The sequence below is a fragment of the Nannospalax galili genome, unplaced genomic scaffold (assembly GCF_000622305.1).
Source record: "Nannospalax galili isolate Female #2095 unplaced genomic scaffold, S.galili_v1.0 scaffold876, whole genome shotgun sequence".
In the NCBI taxonomy this organism is placed as follows: domain Eukaryota; kingdom Metazoa; phylum Chordata; class Mammalia; order Rodentia; family Spalacidae; genus Nannospalax; species Nannospalax galili.
In genome coordinates, this window is record NW_008337442.1 from 537,671 (window position 1) to 544,219 (window position 6,549).

Below are 6,549 nucleotides of genomic sequence, written 5' to 3' on the forward strand. Positions count from 1 at the left end.
AAACACAAGCCTTCTGCAAGAACAGCCAGTGTTCTCAACCTCTGAGCCATCCCTCTAGCCCACACATGGACTCTTAAAGAAATATACTGATGACTTTACCCTTTGGTTGTGCTTTCCTTTTGGGTGTTTAAGACCATACAGTTGGCCCAGATAAAACAATTTATTTTTACTCTTAAGGTCATTTGAGGACCTGTTCCTCAGGGGTTGGGCTTGGGAGGAGCCCCTGGCTCCTTTCTTTTACCAGTTCCACCTATGTGAAGATAAATCAAAGGTCCTGCTTGACCATGGTTGGCTTCGCTTGGAAGCATGGAGGAAGTGATTCCTCTGTGCTGACCCTCCTCTTTGTAGACTGGACACTGGTTCAAGTCCATCTGGTGGGGTCTCCTCGGCCTCCTTGATCAAGAGGACAGGTGACCCACCACAGTTACAAGACATTTTGAGAGATGCTCATAGTCCCCTGGAACTAGTCGACCTAGGAGGACAAGGAGCAAAAACTGTACTTTATGTCCCTCTGACCAAATTAGTATAGGCCTCAAAGTATGTCTGTTAAACATCCAAGAAGGTGGGTTCCACCAGTCTGGTACTTTTAATTACTGTGTGTCATGTAGATAAATCTTGGGCAAAGACCAATTGTTCTCAGATAAACCTTATTATGTGTCTGAGTGTTTTTCCCACATGTAAGTGAACCCATGTCATGCAATGCTTGCAGAGGCCAGAAGAGGGCATTGGACCCCCTGGAACAAGACTTAAAAATGGTTGTTAGCCACCATGTGGGTACTAGGAATCAAACCCAGGTCCTCTACAAGAGCAGCTAGTGCTCTTAACCACCGAGCCATCTCTCCAGCCCCTGTGTTTTATTTCTTTCTTCACTTCCATTGGAGATGCCTGGCATGTGGCACATCAATCGCATGTTGAACTTAAATTAAAATGCCTGTAGTCTGTGATATTCTAATGTCTAATTACACAGAATCTCATCAGACAGGAGTGACCCTTTATATCAGGAGAACACAGGGCTATGAGAGTAGAAGAGCCCACAGAGACCAGTCAGAAAGTGCTGGTAAAGGTGGACTGAATATTACCAAAATACATTATATACATGTATGAAGTTGTAAAATATACATATATATTAAAACAACAACAGATGACTAGGGATTTAGCTTAGTGGCAGAGCACTTACCTGCCATGTACAAGGCCCTGAGTACTGGTACCTAGGACAAAACAACAAAACCTATGCTATTAGGGCATGAATATTTTCACTACATTTAGTAGCCGGTCAGTGACAAAAACCAAGGAGGCAATGTTACAATTGCCCACCGTCAAGAGACTGGAGTAGACTGGGGATTCTCAAAGTATGATCCTCAACCCAGCAGCATCACCTTGGAACTTGTAAGAAATGCCAGTTCCAAGCCCAGACCCACTGAATCAGAAACTCCAGATAGAATCAGCAATTTTATCTGTAAGAAGCACTGCAATAACTCACTGGCATGCTAAAGTTTGAAAGCCAGTGAAAGAGACACTTGAGAAAGTTCAAAAATAATCATGCCATCCACACAGCTTCTGTATCACAAGGCACTGTGTATTTGTGATGCCTACACTGTAGCTCAGGTCTGAAGACGGCAGTTTCACTGCCTTCTCTTAATCAGCAGGCTTGCTCACATTTCACAGGGTGGGAATTTGGGCACTACAGTGAGACTATAATAGTGTACTGTTAAGAGTGTACTGTTCTCGTACAAGTTTGATTTTGCCTGGATACATGATACAGGACCCCAAGACCACAGGTCCTCCAGTGACATGCTTCCTGTGTTGCAATGAGGTTCTGTGCAGTTAAAGGGCTCTGGTGAGCTCAGGGCTGACTTCTAATGGGCTTAGAGAAAGCAGCTGAAAATTTTTCTCATTGGAGACAGGCATAAGCCAGCCTTTACAAATCTTCTCCCAAGCTCTATTTCCATTACAGGCTAGGTAATCCAAACCAACTCTCCTGCTGAAGACAACTTTCAAAGTCAGATGAAATGTACAAAAATATTTTCATGAAAGGATCAAATAGCCAACAAGAGAGTGAGGAATTACTTGGCAACGATCTACTCAAAATTGGAAATTCAGAGACATAGGACCCGCATCTGGGGCTGCCACTGCCCTAAAGAGGCGATAAAAGACAGAGCAGTATTTTGGACATTTTATGAGAATAACAGGGAAAAAAGATAGAATCTCAAATCTTCTTTAAAAAGTCTCCAATAAGGCACCCAGTGCTCAAGGTTGGCTTCCTGAGAGCTGTACTTTGGAAATAGGCAGAAACTACAATTATTCCTGCTTTTACATGCACTCTGCCTGCAAGTCTCATTTCTGCAATTTAATTAACGCAACTCTGGATCCTACCTCCTGATGCCTCTAAGGACTTAGCAAAAGCCAAACAAAAGCCTCTATGATGAAAGATATCCTATTAGGCCTCAAATTATTTCTGCAAGTTAAGGTTTTCAAATCTAGTACCCAGCACACAGTAAAATATAATCAGGCCTAACCAAGTACGGTGGCACATGCCCATCTGTATTCCAGCAGTTGGGAGGAAGAGGCAGAAAAATCTAGTTCAAGGCCAGCCTGGACTTCGCAGTACATTCTAGACCAGCCTGTACATAGTACATTCTAGACCTGGGTATATGAGACCCTGTCAGAAATAAACAATATAATCAGGCCATAAAGAGATAGGACAATGTGAAAAATCAGAACAGATGACAAAATAATTACACACTTAGGTTGTCCAGGTAACAACATTCCCAGACCAGACTTTGAAACTCCTATGATTAGTGTGTTCAAAGAGCTCAAAACAAAACTAAGCAATTTCACCAAGAAGTTAGAAAAGGTACAAAGTTACAATGCTGATTTAGAAAGGAAACAAATCAAAATTCAGGAGCTGAAAAATACAATTAAAAAGTTAAAAACAAGGTACTAAGGCCAGACATGGTGGTACATGCCTTTAATACCAACACTTAGGAGGCAGAGGTAGGTGGATCTCTGAAAGTTCAAGGCTAGTCTGGTGTACATAGTGAGTTCCAGGCCAGCCTCAAAACTTCATAGTGAGATCTTGTCTAAAAAAAAAAAAAAGTATTCATTACTGGCAAGAAAGCTGAAGAAAGAATTAGTGGACTGAAAGATATATTAGAAGAAACAGAATGAAACACAAAGTAAAAGGCATGGAATAGCTTTTAGTCGGGGCCCAGACCTTTGCAGACTGTCTGGGAATGCCTGAATCCAGCCTCTGCAAGGTGGTGAGCCTCCCAGATTGCCCAGTGTCCATCCCCCTACCTGGGAACCATCTCCAGCCCCTCCCACTGCTGCAGGGCCAGGCTTCTATGACCTTTAGTGGGGGAACCAGACCTTTGCAGACTGCCTGAGAGTGCCTGAATCGAGCCTCCACTTAGCAATTTTCCCGAATTGTACTGTGCCTGCCTGCTGGCTAGTAGGGGACCAAATGTTAGGAGGAAGCCTAGGAGTATCTGATTGCTGCCTGACTTGGGTCTTTACTGGAGCTCGTGAATAGCTGGACTAGAGCCATCTGGTCCCTACAATACAAAATCAAAAGACTGAACCTGAAGCCGAGACCAACCAGCTTTTCATACCTAATAAAAAACAACCACAGAGCATCAGAAATACAAACAGAATCAGACATCAACTCAAAAAAGGAAGGCTTGAGTTTCATACCAGAATCACAAACAACAAAAGAAAACCACATCCCAAAATCACAATAAAAAATAATAAAATAAAAAACCCAAATAATATGTCCCCATCAAACACCAGCAGCTCTATAGAAAAGTTCTACAATGAGAATCCCCTAGAGATAACCCAGGACACAGAACTTAAAAGAACAATCATAAACATCATCAAGGAATTCAACAAATTTAGAGAACACACAAATCAAATCAAAGAACTAAAAGAAGATAGGGATAAACTTCTGACTGAATATTGAAGAAAACTCAGGCTGAAATGAAGAAGGAAGTGAAAAACTCAATAAGCCAATTTGAAACAACAGGAGAAAGCCTCACCAATAGAATGAATGAAATGGATAAAGTTTAAGAATTGGACCACTCAAGCAAAGATTATGAAAAATTTCAAAAAACACAGGAGTGGAATATTCAGGAAATGTGGGACACCATGAAAAGACCAAATTTACACATCATAGGCATAGAGGAAGAAGAATTTCAGGTTAACGCTGTTGACTGGACCTTAATCAGGATTGTAGAAGAAAATTTCCCAAAATTAAGGAAAGACATCCCCATACAAATACAAGAAGCACATAGAACACCAAATAGACAGGACCAGAAAAGAAACTCCCCACAGCATTTCATAGTAAAAACACTAAATGTACAGAAAAAAAGAGAGAATACTGAAAGATGCAAAAGAAAAACAACTCACATATAAAGGAAAACCCATCAGATTACAGCTGACTTATCAATGCAAACTATGAAAGCCAGATGAGCCTGGACTAAGGTATTCCCAATTCTAAATGGCCATAGATGCCAACCCAGAATACTTTACTGAGCAAAATGTCCATTATAGATGAAGGAGGAAAAAAAAAACCTCCATGACATGAATAGGCTAAAGGAATTCATGCCCACAAGACCTGCCTTTCAAAGAATACTTGAAGCAATACAAAGAGCCAAAGGAAGAAACAACTATACCCAAGGGGGAACAGAAAGAAACTGAATGAAGGTATAATTGTGGAAACAAAAAGTTAGACCAAGAATGCAAACAGAAATTAAAATGACATCAACTAATATACATCTTTCAATAATAACTTTAAATATCAATGGATTGAACTCCCTAGTCAAAAGACAAAGGTTAGTTGAATGGACTGAGAAACAAAATCCATTCTTTTGTTGTCTACAAGAAACCCATCTCACTTTCAAGGACAGGCACTACCTTAAGATGAAAGGATGGAAAAGAATACTGCAAGCAAATGGCACTAAGAAACAAGTGAGGGTTGCAATTCTAATATCTGACAAAATAGACTTCAAACTAAAATTAATCAGAAGAGATAAAGAGGGTCAGTTCATTCTGTTCAAAGGAACAATTAACCAAGAAGATATTACAATCATGAATATATATGCACCATACTCCAGTGCACCCAATTTCATAAAAACAGTACTACAGGACTTTAAGACATAGATTTACCCCCAACTCAGTAATAGTAGGGGATTTCATTACCCCACCATCTCCATTAGACAGGTCAGCCAAAGAATAAACAGAGAGACGTCTGAATTAAACGATACCATACATAAGATGGGCCTAACAGACATCTACCAAATATTCCACCCAAGCACCAAAGAATAGAGTTTTCTATTCAGCACCCTATGGAACTTTTTCCAAAATTGACCAAATACTGGGGCACAAAACAAACCTCAACAAATAGAAAAAAGGTGAAATAATTTCACACATTCTATCAAACCACAAGGCAATAAAGCTTAAAATCAACATCAAGAGAAGCCCTAGTAACTATACTAACTCATGGAGATTAAACAACACACACCTGAATAATGAACAAGTCAAAGAAGAAATTAAGAACAAAATAAAAGTATTCTTAGAATTGAACGAAAGGATAACACAACACAACAAAATCCCTGGGACACTTTAAAACCACTCCTAAGAGGAAAGTTTATAGCTCTAAGGGCCTACATTAAAAAACAGAAAGAGCTCTGCTACCCTGGGCCTGCACAATCCATCAGCCTCTCTTCTGGGTAAGTCCATCATACCCTCCATGCCTTGACTCCCCCAGCCTCATTCACCATCCCATCTCCCCCCACCTGTCTCTCCTCCTAGCCTGGGTACTGTCCCATTCCTTGTCTTGGAACCCCAGACACCGGGAGAATCACCACTGCTTCCTGATTCTTTGCACCCAGACCAACCCAGTTCCTTCTTGAAGTCCCCAGGAGCCCTCTGGGCCTGGTCCTGCCCTCACCTCCCTCTGCTTCCCTGGGCTACAAAAATCACCAGCCTCATTCCTGGACACCTGGGCTGACCTCTTGACTTCCTGATCCTTTGCATCCAGACCAACCCATTTCCTCACTGCAGTCCCTAGGAGCCCTTGGGGCCTCTTCCCACCACAATCTCCCTTTGTTTCTCTGGGTGGCATGGCCACCAGCTGCCTGAGACCAGCATCTTTCCAGGGCCCTGTGCCCAGGTCAGTCCAACCCACAAATTCCTGAGGATAACATCTTTCCTGGAGGGATTCAGACCTTAGGAGAAAGCCTGAGAGCATCTGATCCTCATGTGACTTGGGCCTCGGTGGGAACTCCTGAAGACAAAAGCAATCTGGCCATTCCAATACAAAATTAAAAGAGAGAACTGGAAGCTTAGACAAAGCAGGTTTTCATGCCCAAAAAGTAAACCCCAAAGGCACATAAAGTTTACAAAAAGAAGCAGACCTAAACTTGAAGGCTTGAGTCTCACTCAGAAACTACAAAAGAAATTCAAATGTCAAAAATCACAGAGAAAAAAATAACATGAAAGACCAAAATAACACATCCCCACCAAATACCAATAGTCCTCTAGAGGAGTACA